This window comes from Rattus norvegicus, chromosome 3 (assembly GCF_036323735.1).
Source record: "Rattus norvegicus strain BN/NHsdMcwi chromosome 3, GRCr8, whole genome shotgun sequence".
NCBI lineage: Eukaryota > Metazoa > Chordata > Mammalia > Rodentia > Muridae > Rattus > Rattus norvegicus.
Genome location: NC_086021.1, coordinates 37,385,742 through 37,401,469, shown reverse-complemented (window position 1 = coordinate 37,401,469; position 15,728 = coordinate 37,385,742).

Here is a 15,728-nt window from a genome sequence, read left to right as displayed (position 1 = left end):
ACACACCAAATAAATAAAATTATTTTAAAGAAAAATAAGCAATGATATCACAACAGTGGTCTGATCCCCACCTCCCAGGCATGTCCTGTTTGCTAATTGTTTTGGAAATAGCTCAGTCTCCTGCAATACCCTGGGAGATACAGTTTCTTGTCCCCATTTCACAGATGAGAAAACTGAGGCTTGTTAAAGATACCCAACTGTACTGTCTACTGTCTGGGCAACTCCTTCCACCTCCTGGATAGTAGCATCTGCAGCTGGGGATTGTCTTCATGTACTAGAAGTAGTTCATACTAGTTTATGAGGCCTTCTTGTTAGATGTTTAAGAAATAATGTTGGGTTGGAGAGATGGCTCATCCGTTAAGAGCACTGACTGCTCTTCCAGAGGTCCTGAGTTCAAGTCCCAGCAACCACATGGTGGCTCACAACCATCTGTAATGAGATCTGATGCCCTCTTCTGGTGTGTCTGAACACAGCTACAGTGTACTCATATAAATAAAATAAACAAATATTTTTTAAAAAAGAAATAATGTTGTGATCTTGGAGTATGTTTAAAATTTTTAATTACATAAACTTGGTGATAAGGAGATAGTGAGTCAGTAAAGTGTTCACACTGCAAGCTTGAGGACCCAAGTTCAATCCCCAGAAACCATGTATAAAAAGGCAGGCATGGTGATGCACACCATAGTCACAGTGCTAGAGGTGGAGACAGGAGGCTCCCAGGCCAGCCAGCCTAAGTCTGATCGGTGAGTTCCAGACCAGTAAGAGACTCTGACTCAAAAACTAAAAAGGTAGGGGCTTGAGAGAGAGGGCTGAGTGTGCAAGTGCACCTCCTGTCCTTAGAGGACCTGGTTTGACTTCCAGCACCCAAATGGCAGCTCACAACCATCTATAACTCCAGTCCCAGGGTATCTGATGCCCTCTTGTGGCCTCCTTGGGCACTGCACACATGTGTTGCATATATTACATGTAAGCAAAATATTAACATACATAAAATAAAAGTAAACAGGGTGAGTTCCAGGACAGTCATGACTACATAGAGAAACCCTGTCTCAAAAAAAGAATAGGAAGGAAGGATAGAAGGGAGGGAGGGAGGGAGAGAGAGAGAGAGAGTTAGAAAGAAAGAGATCAGAGCTTTTGAGAGACACTAAAGACCATAACTATGCACAGCGCCCCCTACTGTCACCTAGCTCTGTCCTCAGTAAACCCCTGCTTGCAATGGAAGAGTAGCCACCTGCATTGGGGGTGTTCATACCACAGAAATCACCATACTCCACAAATCAGGACCTTTCTCTTTGGCAAGCTAATTGTGGAATCTAGAGATGCAGCAATAAAGGAATCAACCCAGAGCTCTGTGCACAGAGCCCGGTAGGTACTGAATGCTTGATTTTTAAAAATAAATAAATAGATAAAAAGAATCGCGTGGAGGAAATTTAGCCCAGCAATATGGCTACTTGGGCTGGACTATAGACATGCCCTTAGTGCACACTTTTAGTCCCAAACAATGACATCTGGTTGAGGGGCAGACAAAGTGACAAATCAGAGAAAGATTTGGCAGAATAGGATATGTCCAACTGTCATGAGAAGAGCACAGGAAAGAGATGCTGTATAAGAGAGCAGGGAGAGGCAGTTGGGTGAGTTGCAGTGAGCTTTGTTCAGGCAGTGGTCAGTGCAGTGCAGTGAGCTTTTTGCAGCTCAGTCAGCTGGCAGAGGGGGCAGTTTTACCAAGAGAGTTTTACAGGGATAGGGCAGAGAGAACAAGCTAGGCACAGGTGAAGACAGAATGAGTCAGAGAATGAGAAGGAGCCAGAAGATTAGAACAGATTGTCAAAGTTAGTTTGAGGCTACTGAGAACAATCCAGTCAGAAGCTAAGAGAAGCCAGATTGAATCAGTCAGCTTGGAGAGGAGTTTGAACCAGAAGAGCTGAGTTGATCCAGCCAGCTAGAGATCGGAAAGAACTAGAAAGAGTGAGCTTATTCAGCAGTAAGCTTCCAATTACACCAGCCAATTAAGTTACTTCTACAGAATTGTTCTTGGACTGTTAAAGGTGCTCTTCCAGAGGACCCAGGTTCAATCCCCAGCAACCACAAGGTGGCTTATAACTGTCCATATATAACTCCTGTTCCACAGGATCTGACACCCTCGCACAGACATACACACAGCCAAATCACCAATGTACATAAAAGGAAAATAAAATAAAACTTTAAAATAAAGGGGGCTGACTGCCAAACTGAGAACTGACTTTCCAAGCTGTTCCCTAACCTCCATATACACACTGTAACATGCATGCAAATAAGTAAAAAAAAGTGTGATGAAAATACTATTTCTTTCATTATTTTTATGTGTATGTGTGTTTTGCCTACCTGAATGTCTGTGAACCAGGTGGGTATCTGACCCACAGAAGCCAGAAGAGGGCACCAGACAGTTGTGAGCTACAGTGTGGGGTGCTGGGCCTCGAACCAGCATCCTCTGGGAAAGCAGCCAGTGTTCTTCACCCTGAGCCACCTCTCCAGCCCCCTTGGTTATTAACTGTTCTGGTGGAGACTGTAAGAGTGAAGTCCAGGCCCATGCTCCCGCCCTAAGACTGCTTTCTAGCCTCAGTAACAGGCACCTCACCCAGCCTTCCAGATTTCTCCATAGATTCCCAGGGCCTGACATGTCCCAGACAGAACCAGCTCCTCAAGAACCCCCAGGTTAGGGAAAGTGGCCTCTCCATCCACATGACCAGGTCTGAATCTCAGTCCTTCTCCTTGTCCCTCCAGCCCCAACTCTAGCCACATATGCCATACTCACACGCGCACACACACAGACGCACACACACACACTAAATCCCAAAGCCCAACATAGACCCTACACATGAGTTTTATTTCTACTGATGAAAACATGCAAAACCAAATGTTATCAGAATATTAAAAGTGTAACCTACTGTGGATCTCGGTGGCCCAGTGGGTAAAGTCACTTGCCACCAAGTCTATCCCTGGGTCCCATGAGCTAGTAGGAGAGAATGCATTCCTGTGCTATGGTTCATGCATTCATGTACACACGCACACACACACACACAAACACACACGCGTGCGCGCACACACACGCACAAAATAAATAAATAAATCTAATTTTTAAATGTTTTTTAAAAGTAGAATGCACTGTGATTTCTTTCAAGTCTAAATGAGGAAAATCCACTTATATACTTTGACATTCTAAAATGTGCTTTTTCCAATTAAATGTAGTTAAGTTGGCTAGTCTCAATTAAGTAGCATGGAGACTCTGTTCTTAAAAGTGAAGCTTGGAGACCACGGCGATGGCTCAGCAGTTAAATGCACTTGCTGCTCCTAAGGGGATGGGTTCAGCTCCCAGCTCCCACATCAGGTAGCCGCTCACAGACATCTAGAACCCCAGCTCCAGAGGATCCACTACCCTGGTTTACCTCCACAGGGTCTCCAGAGGAGCAGAACTGAGAGACTGAAACTATATCATTAGTGTGGCTTACAGGCTATGGTCCAGCTAGTCCAACAATGGCTGTCCACCAAGGGAAGGCCCAAGCATCCAGGAATTGCTCAGTCCATGAGGCTGAATGCCTCAGCTGGTCGCCAGTAGACCCCAGCATCCCTAAAACATAGGCTCTAATGCCAGGGAAGGAACGGACTTGCTAGAGCCCTTTATGTCCTTTATGTAGGCTGCCAGCAGAAGGCGTGGCCGGGAATAAAGGTGGATCTTCCCACCTCAAAAGAGCTGGATTTAGGGAGGGTCTTCCCACTTCAAATAATTCAATTAAGAAAATTCCCTCAAAAAAAAAGAAAAAAAAAAAAGAAAATTCCCTCAGGCTGGAGAGAAAGGTTAAATGTTTAAAAGCACTGACTGTTCTTTCAGAGAACCCAGGTTCTATTCCCAGGACCTACAAGGCAGCCCATAACTATCTGCGACTCTAGTTCCAAGGGCTCCAACACCCTCACCCAGATATATGTGTATATATACATATATATATATACACGCATGCAAAACACTAATGCACATGAAATTTGAGAAAGAAAGGAAGGAAGAAAAAAAGAAAATTCCCTCAAAGGTGTACCTAACTGCTTGGGTTTTAGTTAATTCCACATATAGTTAAGTTGATGACCAAGACAGCCATCCATCCAGGCAGAGACACACAGACACCCAAATAAAAATCAGTCTATTTATTTATTTATTTATTTATTTATTTATTTATTTATTTATTTTTGAAACCAGGTCTCTCTGTGTAGACCCTGGAACTGTATTAAAGGGTCATGGAGTTAGGAAAGGTGGAGAACCACTGCTCTAGTAGGTATTTTGTGTATTTCATAACATTTTTTACGTGTTGTTTGTGTGCACGTGTGTGTGAACTGTGGGCGACACAGGTCGAAGCTCAACGTCAAGTGTCTTTTCTCTTACTCTTCCCCACCGTTTTTTGAGATACGATCTCTCCTGAACCTAGATCTCACCAATTGGCTAAGTTGACTGACCTGCAGTCTCTGGGGACCCACCTGGCTCCACACCCTTGTTCCCAGCTCTAAGGTTACAGGTACAGAGGATAACACCCAGCTTTTACCCGGGCAGGTCCCAGGGATCCGTGTCGGCACAGCAGGCGTGTTCCCAACTGGCTCACCTCACCAGCCTTCATGATTTTTTTAAAAAGATTTATTTATTTGATATATATGTATATATAGTATATATATACACATACATACATACACCGTAGCTGTCTTCAGACACACCAGAAGAGGGCATCCTGTTACAGATGGTTGTGAGCCACCATGTGGTTGCTGGGATTTGAACTCAGGACGTCTGGAAGAGCAGTCAGTGCTCTTAACCACTGAGCCATCCCTCCAGCCCCAAAAATATGTAGCCCAGGCTGGCCTCGAACTCGTGATCCTCCTGACTCTACCTCCTTCAGCAAATCCTATTGGCATGCGCCATCAGGGAGGCATAGTGATTTCCCTACAATCGGCCTGGCCAGTGGACCAAGAGCCTGCATCTGGTGATATCATGAAACTAGATGTACCAGGGCCAAGGAAAGACACCCATGGCGCAGCCTGCCCAGGACACCATCCCACTGAGGTTCCTTCCCAGGCATCCTTCTCCACTACTGCGTTCCCAACCTGAGCAAGTGTCAGATTCCCCAGAAGCTCATTAGAAACACTCATTATGGACCCCCAGCCAGTCTCTCTGGAAATGACCCAGGGACCTATAGCCTGAAATGCCAAAGTCCCTTCCCCACCACCCCACCAAATATCTCTCACTCTTCGAGGAATTGACCCTGCCCCTGACACCTTCACACACAGCTCTGGTCCAAGACACTGCCCCCCTTTAGTTCCTGTTCTCTTACCCATGGACCTATTTGGCGGATTAGGAGATGTCACAGCAGGATGGCTGGGAGCGTCCTCCTCCTCTAATCTGCTCTGGAAGGCCCACGTTGATAAGTAGGCACTTCTGTGACCCAGTGGGTTAGACGGAAGATGGTGACAGCCACTGTGGGCACTGGGGACCAAGCGTTTGCCTAGACCAACCTGCCTCCAGGATGCACACACAGCTGCCAGCATGCATAGCTTCCACTTCGTACGGCTATGGTCCCCAGTGCCCACAGTGGCTTCATCCTCTGTCTAAACCACTAGGTCACAGAAGCACCTGCATGTCAATGTGGACCTTCCAGACCAGATTAGAGGAGGAGGACGCTCCCAGCCATCCTGCTGTGGTGTCTCCTAACGGCCAAACACCTCACAGTCAGGAACCTCATCTTGGGTTCTGGGAGGAAGAGGTCTTTGCTTGGTCAAGTCCTTGGGGACTTTGGTTCTCCTCTCTTGCCCCTGTTAGCCCCACCCTCATCTCGAGCTCTTCCTGGCCTTAGACCTCAGAGCCTTCCCCAACCCTGGCATCCTCCAACATACTCCTCACTGCCCCAAGCTCCTAGCAGGTGACAGCCAAGCCCTGGTGTCCTGATGTTGGCGAGAAGTGACAGAGGGGCCTAGGGTTAGCACTGGCTATGCTGACATGTCTGAGTGTGGGCCCTCCATTCCCAGGAACATGACAGCACTCTCTGCTCTCAGCTCATCCTTACCAAAAGCCTTTTCCCCTCCAGCATGGAGCGACTCACCCTGGGATGGGCAGGACCCACAGGTTGAGAACAGCTGGTCCAGGGGAAATGTCAGAGGCTGCCATCTCAGGCATGCTAATATGCTGGCCCAGCTCTCCTGGGGTACACTTGCCATCTGACTCACCCCTAGATGCTGTGTCCTTCTTATTCTAGCACCACACAAGGACAAGTAGTGCTGGCTTGGGTGAGGCAGAGGGCATGAGGTCTTTTGGGAGAGGAATACTTTTGATTTATTTGGAACACAGTGGTCTTTCCAAGGCCTCTGCTGAGGACTGTCTTATGAGCTGTGCAGCCTCAGGAAAAATCCTGACCTCTCTGAACTCCACTCTTTCAGGCTGGAAACTGAGTTGTCATGTGGATTAGATAAGAAGGTCCACGTTAGTTCTCATCCCTGAACAGGCTAGGAGCTCGGACAGCCTGGCTCCACCCCGCTTACTCCAGGCCCCTCCCCTCCCACACCTCCATCCTCACATCTTCATAGGCACCGTCTCTGGAACCACCACATTCCCCTCTGCAGAATGATAAGGAGTGAAGCTGTCCCTGGCACTGGACCCTGGAGACAGGAAGGGCTCTCCTAGCACAGGGCAGATGCCAAAGAGGACCTCATACAGGAATGTGGTCTTTTAGACAGAATCTTGCTACCTATTCTCAATGCTGGGACTTCACCTCCGGTAGGGAAGGTGGGGCAACATAGACCACTGTGATGGGCAGCGTGGGCATTGCTAGCTCAGGCAGCCCTCGGGGGAGGAAGCTGCTGATGTAGGGTTCCAGCCTGGCTTCGGCAGACCCAGCTCTGCCTCCACGCCCCTTGTTTCTCCACTCAACAGTGGTCCTCACAAGGCAAGCGTGCGCCACCAGCCATCTCCCACAGGCTCCTGCTTACCTCACTCACCACCTGCTGGGAATAGGTCCCGCTCTTTAGATGAGGGAGCCCAGATCACAGAGATGTCTGTGACTGTGGGGGTCAGGGGTCACAATGACAGTAATCAAACCTAAGCCGACTTCAGAACCGGTAGCGCCAGCCCAACCCCGTGGGATCCATGCCTGCAAGTGCGCCCCTAGTGGCAGCCGCTGGACCCTGTTTGATTCTCTGGAGTCCCCTTTCTCCCCCCCACTTGATAGTGCCTCCAAGTTAGTAGGGATATTCAGTGATGAAGAAGGAGCCCTGGGATTATGGTGGGCTCAGCTTCATTCATTTATTCATTCATTCATTCACTCATCACCCATTCCTGAGCCCCACTCCTGCCAGGCGTTTGTCTCTGGAGGGGGCCCTTAACCTGTAAGTCAGAGTTGAGTCCGGGGCTTCTGAAGATGGTACTAAGAACAAGGAAGGATTCTAGGCTAAACAGGGGCGGGAGGCGGGGGCGGGCAGTGCTATCCGAGACCAATGCTTGTCCTCATCCTCCCGCAGTGCACTCAGACTTGGAGTGAGGCGGGTGAGCTATACTTCCAGGACAGAGAGACACGGCGTCTGCGGTTCTCCTGCAGCTTCACAGGTCCAGCAGGCAGCAAAAGCCCAGGGCTACCCGGAAGGAGCGTGGATGCCAGGCAGAGGATTCAGCTATGAACAAAGAGATCCACAGAGGGGCCTCCGAGGAGCATGGGGCACAAAGGGCTTGTGGCTCGCGGTAGAGGTGGGGGCCACAGCTGCTACCCTGGCCTTGCACAGCGATGGGCAGGATGATAGTGACAGCAATCGAGGGGGTTCACAATCTCCTCCCTTGGAAGTTCTTTATCAGCAGGATGCGCCCGTTGCCAGGGAGCCCGCTGCAGGCCCCGCTTCAGCCGTTGCGGGGAGGATTATCAGAAAGATTTGAGTCTTTTTAATTAAATCCAAGCCGAATGCAATTCTGTACCCGCTCCGAGGAGCCCATTCAGTATCCTGTCGTCGCCTCCGATAGCTTTGTCCCAAAGGCCCTGCTATCGGGCCACTATCTTGCCCTGAGACTGTCACCCCTACACACACAACCCCCAACCCCATCCCTCCACCTGATAGCAGTAGGCACCTGGAGTAAATGTGCCGGAAGTGGTTTCCTGCCGGCAGGGTGCTGACATGTTGGTCTCATGGGAAGCTCTGCCCTGAGATAGGCACAAAGCCAGACACAAACACACGAGCACACACACACACACACACACACCGCCTGGATCCCCAGAGTCTACTCTCAACCTTGGGAGTCCTCACAGCCGCCATAGAAGAGTCCACACCTTTCTCAAGGCACAGGCACAGCATTCTGGCCAGTGATGAAGGTTGCTGTCCCTGTTTGCTGAGGAGCAGAGACCCAGGATCCACATGACCACTAAGCAGCAGAGTCAGGACTTGAACCTGTCAGACCTCCACATTAATGCCTGGAATTGCCACTTTGAGCTGCCTTGGCTCCTCAGCTGCCCCAGATGCCCAGGTTCTGTCCAGTTGTCTAACAAGGGACCACAAAAATGACTGTACTCTAAGTAGCTGCTAGGTGTAAGTCCGTCCCTGCATGTCTGTTTGGGACCTTCCTCAGCTCCGGAGGTAGCCATAGCTCGATGACATCTGGATGACATGATTGAAGACCCCAGAAAACTGTCACCTGCTACCTCACAGCAAAGCCACAAAAACCTTACCTAGATCCTTTGAGCAAGGAGCAGGCATAGGAGGCTCCCTCCTCCCTCAAAGGCACATGGCCAGCTCTGAGCCAGGGTTAGGACTCAGTCCCAGATTGGCTTCACGCTGCAGAAGGCAAAATTAACTCGATAAATAACACAGGCATGGAGGGCACACTGTTCTCGGGAAGGCCAGCAGCCCCGGCACTCATGCCTGTGTGCTGGTTTTAGAAGGCTAAGCTTTAATTGCAGGTCTACGCCCTGGTCATAGGCAGCCTGCAGCGGGGACATGTGTGCTTCTTAATTAAATTTGGTCATACGACTCCCTCATCACTGCTAGGAAACCAGTGGTCTCACTGGGCCCTAAGTCCTGTCCTCCAGCATCCTGCTTGGCCCTGGCCACGCTTCTCACAAAGCCAACATGGCAAGCAAGGCAGCCTCACCCCTAGACCTGTGTGCCAGGCTTCTGCCACTCAGACAGTGGGTGAGTCAGGAGCACCGTCCTACCCCAGAAACCAGAGGCCACCTAGGCAAGGTGAGAGCCATCCCCTTGTGTGCTGTGTGGCCCTAGAAGAGGGCTCAAGTGTTAGCCCATCTTAAAACCTGTGTGCTCCACACGGTCTCAGTGAGGAACTGTTTGCTGCCCCCATCTTACAGATGAGGAAACTGAGGCTCAGAAATGACTTACTGGGGACTATACCATTTGATTATGATTAGGCTAGGAACGGAAAGGATCATTGTTTGAGCCCATCTACCCTGGAAATAAGGGGAAAGGAAGCTTAGAGGCATCAAATAGGACAGTGGAGTCTGTGGATCGACTCTCAGTGACTGATAACACTTTCCTAGGATTCAGGGTCTTGTGTAGTCCAAGGTAGCTGCATGACCTTGAACTTCTGACCTGCCTCCATCTCCCTTCCAAGCGCTGGGATTATAGGATGTGTCACCGCTCTGTGGACCGCATTTCTCCGACACTGCCATTGCAATACCTGGGCCCTGTTTCCCAGGCTCTAAGGGAGGCAGCTGAGGTTCTGTGTGTTCCCTTTTGACACCCCACATCTAGATACCCCAGCATTTCCCGTCTTCTTTACTACATGAAAGTCTGTCTCTCGTTCTCTCCCTAAGATACTATGTTTGACGTGTGCCAGTGCAGACACATTAATTCTAATTAACTCATTAGGACATGAAGACACCTGTAATGGAGCACGAATTTTCTTTTTCTAAAAGAAGAAACTGTGCGTGCGTGCGTGCGTGCGTGCGTGCGCGCGTGCGTGCTGGGCATGGACAGAGGGGTTGTACACATGTGTGTAGGTGTCTTCAGAGACCAGAAGAGGGCGCTAAATCTCAGGGAGTTGGAGTTAAAGAAAACAGGAGCTACGAGGGTGCTGAGACCCGAATGCAAATCCTCTGGGAGAGCAGCTGAGCCTCCTCCCCGGGCCCCACTACTGTCTTTTCAGGTTCATTTCTCCTCGCCATTGTTCCTGTCTACCCATTTGTTCATTTGCTTGAAATGGATGCATTCATTCATTCTTCAGACAAGTCGGGTGACTGGTGCCCAGCTGGTCACATAGCACTGGGGAAGCTGAAGTGAGTAAGATCCTCTGGGCCCTGGAGCACTACACCCCTAAAAAGAGAACAGTCACCGCACCAGGATTGGGTGGGCTCCTGGAGGAAGAATTACTCCACTGGAACCAGGCACATGTGAACTCTACCTGTACCTCTCCCAGGTGCTGTCTCATGCTAGTCCAGAGGTGCCTGCCTCCTGCTGCCCTCCAGCTCCCTCCACAGCTCTGCTCTACTGCACTGACTATAAGCTCAGTCTAAAAAAGCTTTCTCCTTCCTTCTTAGGACTGTTGGTGAACTCCTATTCATCCTTCAAAGCCCTTGTCCTTTTCCCCCACCTGAGCAAGTTAGGTTTTGCTTGTTTTGTTTTGTTTTTCTTTTTTCTCAACTTAGCACAAACTACAGTCATCTGGGGAAAAGGGGGAACCTTAATTGAGAAGATCCCTTCTTCAGATTGGCCTTTAGACTGTAGTCTGTAGGTATTTTCTGGGTTGTTTTCCTCCTTGGCTCCTGCTTCTGCTCCTGCTTGAGTTCCTGCTCTGACTCGCCTCAGTAAGGAACTGGGATGGAGACATTAAAGGCCATCTCCTCCCCCAACATTCTTTTGACTGTGTGTATCACAGCCCCAGAGATCCAAAGTAGGATACCCAAAGATGTCTTCCTGGTGTGACAGCTGTTCTTGGCCGTCAACTTGACTCCAATGGCTGGGCATGCCTGTGAGGGATTTCTGCTTACTCATTTGAGGTGGGAAGATCTAACCTGGGCCACACCTTCTGCTGGCAGCCTTATCTAAAGGACATGGAAGAAGGGAACTCTCTCTTTGCCGGCTTACTCACTGTCATGGGCAAGTCCATTCCTTCACCGGCCTTAGAGCCCACTTCTTTAGGACTCCGTAGTCTACTGAAGACCATCTGAGACGTTCAGCCTGGTGGGCTGAACTATTGGATTCTTGAACCTTCTATTCACAGGCAACCATTATTGGATTGGCTAGACCATAGTTTATAATCAATTATAATACTCTATATTACATATAACAATAATTATATATATATATTTAATAATATATTTTAAAACCCTATATATAATTATACACTATAGAGAATAAATACTATATAAAATATATATTCTGTAAGTTTTATTACTGTAGAGGACACTGACCATTACACCTGGTGTAACCATGTGTCAATGTCAGCTGTTTCTCCTTTGAGAGCCCACCCAACCCTTGGCTATCTTATGGGATATTTTCCCCACTGGTCTACAAAGGCATCAGAGAATGGCCAGAGGAGGAGGGAGTGTTTTCAGCTCACTCGTCTTGTTATGAGTGGTGAGTTCTTGTCCTCTGCTCTAGCCTGCATGCACCCCAACTGGCAGGGAAGCCACTCCCTCGGGCCCATGTCCTAGATTGGGCAGGTAGGCGTGTCACACTGATGCCTGGTCCTGAGCCCCTCCCTTGTGCTTTACTCAGGATGGAGTGATCCATCTGAGGAGACCCTTTCCAGGACCAATCTGCAGTCTAAGCTCATGTATGTCACAACCTGACCTCCCAGGTGAGATGTGCAGCCCTGGTTCTTGGCTGGTCTACCCTGGGGGTTAAGTCTGGATTAATTAAATCCCCTCTAAAAGCCCTAAACAACTCTCCAATCCTCTCCCACTCACATCAGGTAGCTTGTTTAGACCAAGGGAAGTTGGCAGATAGGACACATTCAAAAGGCAGTACAGTGCCTGTTACAGGTGTGCAACTCAGCTTGCCTCCTGCACCTGTTACAGGTGTACAGCACTTGTCACTGTGCCTGTTACAGGTGTGCAACTCAGCTTGCCTCCTGCACCTGTTACAGGTGTATAGCACTTGCCTCTGCACCTGTTACAGGTGTACAGCACTTGCCTCTGCACCTGTTACAGGTGTGAAGCTCAGCTTGCTTGCACACATTACAGGTTTGCAGAAGTGTCCTGAGAGCTACTACTGGGACCTCCAGGTCTGTGTGGCCTGGTGCAGGAAATGGACAAGGAACTCCTGGACAGTGGTAGAAACAGATCGTGTATTGAAGGAGAAAAACATTTCTGGAGCTAGAGAAAGGTCAAATGTCCAGTAGCACTGGTCCAGGGGAGTGTTGTGGCTTCATTTACAAATTCTTTCCCTTTTTCCATAATTGAATACTGCGGGATTTTCTCAAAATGCTTTGTCCTGTATATGTAGCCTTTGGAGAGGGAGGGGACACTTCTAATCATTTTCTGTCGTTGATTTTATTCATATGCTAATGTGTGTACAGGTGTGTGCATGGGTGTGTGTGTACAGGTGTGTGTGTGCAGGTAGGTGTATGTACAGATGTGTGCACAGGTGTGTGCACAGGTGTGTGCACAGGTGTGTGTGTGTACAGGTGTATGCACGGAAGCAAGAAATCTACATTGGTAACTCTTCCTCTATGGTCTCTAACATCCACCTACCTTTTTGATGTAGGACCTGTTACTGCACCTTGGGCTCAATATTTCTACCAGACTGGATCACCAGAAAACCCACGACTCACCTCTGTCCTCCCCCACAACTCTCCAGTTCTGGGTTACAGATGTACACTGCTGTATTGGGCTTCTCATGGGGCTTGGATTTGAACTCAGGTCATCATACTGTACAGCAAGGACTTTACTGATGGGAACCACCTCCTCAGCTCTGCCTGGGCTAATCTTGTTGCGCTCTCCCCATACTATTCTCCTGCCCTATACCAGCATCCTTTCCGGGGCCTTCGCAGTCCTGGTGAGGTCTGTGGAAAACAGTCTGGGCCCGTCTGGAGCAGGGACCTTGGCAGGGGGCAAAGAAGGCTGCTCTCCAAGGCTCCTACAGTGCATCTCAATTTCACACCAGATTCCCCAGAACCAAGTCATTAACACAGATTAACGTTGCCCAGGTATGACAGTGCACCTGTGACCCCAGCTACTTGGGAGACTGAGGCAGGATTGCTTGAGCCCAGAAGTTTGATGCTAACCTGGGGGTAGGAAAATGAAAATATGTATCAAAATAAAGAAATACATAGTAAAAAGTGGGCTGGGGCCGTAGGTCAGCAGGGAGAGTGCTTGCCTAGCATGCACACCGCTCTGAATTTAATCCCCAGCATCCAGTAAACCTGTGTGGCTGTGTGCCCACTGAGTCCCAGCACCAGTAGCTGAAAGACGGGACTGCAGACTCAAGGTTGTCCCCAACTCTCTATCAGGTTCCTCAGTCTACCCGAGACCCTGTCCCAGAAAGAGAAAAAGAAGTAACATTTGAGAAGTAGATGGTTCTTTTTTCAAATCGTAAATATAAAATGTTTCTCTTTATTATCCACTCGGACTCTCACCTCCTAGTAGTATGCCCATGATATGCAGCTTCCTCCCCCACTGCCACCCTACCCCTGCCCCGCCCCCACCCCTGGGTTCTTTGTCTGGTAGTAATAAGACCAGCTTGTATCTGTGTCTAGCACACAGAGGGTGCTCAGCTCTTCCTACCAATCTGCCGAGGGCTCTTTATTCTCAGTCTAGCCATGGGTCCCTTGCTCCCTGGCCACACCAGTGAGCACTTTTAGCCCTGGCTTCAACTGGAGTCCCTACTTTTGGGAGTGACCCCGACCATCTCTGTCTCCAAGCTGGAGCAGCAGTCGCCCCCATAAGACGGGAGCCAGAAGTGGGCTTCCAAGTAGAGTCTCAGGCAGCAAGCTTCAACAGGCCTCATCCTGCTATGGCAGCATCTGAAGCCCAAATGTGCACTCTCACGACAGGGTTTTAGGGGTCCTCGCTTTACGGTTCCCTAATCCTCACTTGGCAAAGAGGAAGTGTGGGTCAGCCTGGCCCCTTGGAGAGCAGCTGGAGAGTCTGCCAAGGAGGCTCAGAGCCCGTCAAAAGCACCTTTGCCTCCAAGGCTGCCCCGTCCTTCATGAGGAGATAAATCACTGCATGGATGAAAGGCTCAGGCAAGAAGTCTGTGTGAGGAAGAGAGAGGGGCTGAGACCTCTTTCCGGGACTCCCGCAGAGCTGACCTCCTTGGCTCAGAGCAAGTGGCCTCCAGGCCATCTCCCCTGCTCAGCTCTACACACTGTCCAAGCCCATGACTTCGGCCCTTAACACTTTCTGAACTTGAGATGGCCCTAGCAACAGTGCCTCAGCCACCAACCAAAAACAAATGGATCTGGCCTCTTGCACCCCACCACATAGCACAGAGCTTGGAGCTTAGAAGGACCTCTGCTCAACACTCTGCTCTACCGTCTTTCGGCTCTTGTAAAAAGTTTTATTTTGGCTTTCTTGTTTGTTTTGTTCGGTTGTTTTATTGTTGTTGTTTTGGTTTGGTTTGTTTGTTTGGTTTTTTTTTTTTTGAGACACAGTCTCACACTGTAGCTCAGGCTAGCCTGGAAATGACTATATAGCCCAGGTTGGTCTCAACTTTTAGTCAATCTCCTTGCCTCAGCCTTCTGAATATTAAGAAGGCAGAAGACCTGCTTCAGTGGAAATTCTCCATATCTTTTGCCCAGAATCCCCCACTCTGTTGGCTCTGGGCATCGAAGCCATAGGTGCTCAAAGCCTCGTCATGGGATAGCACAGGAAATGGTTTTCCTTCCCAGCCAGCACCACACCCGGAGTCCAGAAACAGGGTGGGTTCCTATGCTACCTCAGCATAACTGTGTCTGCTCAGTGACAATGGTCAGTGTATGCTCTTAAGACAGGCTTCCTGAGGCTCTCGCTCTCTCTCTCTCTGTCTCTGTCTCTCTGTCTCTCTCTGTCTCTCTGTCTCTCTCTGTCTCTCTGTCTCTGTCTCTGTCTCTCTGTCTCTTACACACACACACACACACACACACACACACACACACACACACACACACACACACACACACACACACACACACACACACACACACACACACACACACACACACACACACACACACACACACACACACACACACACACACACACACACACACAGTGATTCCTAGGCCAACCTAGAAAATCAAACCTGTGGCTTTACCTGGGCTCCACCCGGCAGGTACCTTGTTCTCTGCTGCCATCTGCTGGCTGGAACGGGGCACTGCAGCACAGCTGTAGCTGAAACAACAAACCCCTTTCTTTGCTTTTCTGATAATTAGAAAATGATGGGACACGGGAGCTGGAGAGCTGGCTCATCAGTGAAGAGCCCTGGCTACTCTTCCACAGGAATAGAGTTCAACTCTCAACACCCACATGGCAGCTCATACCTGTTGGGTAACTCCCATTGCAGGGCTTCTGACATCATCACAGACATACATGTAGGCAAAAAACCAATGAACATAAAATAAAAGTAAATTATAAAAAAAAGAGTCACACTAAATATTTTCAGGTGGTGGTGGCACACACCTCTAATCCCAGCACTCGGGAGTCAGAGGAAGGTGGGTGTCTGTGAGTTCAAGGCCAGCCTTGTCCTCAGAGTTAGCTCCAGGACAGTCAAGGCTACACAGAGAAACCCTGTCTTGAAAAGAAAAAAATGAAAAA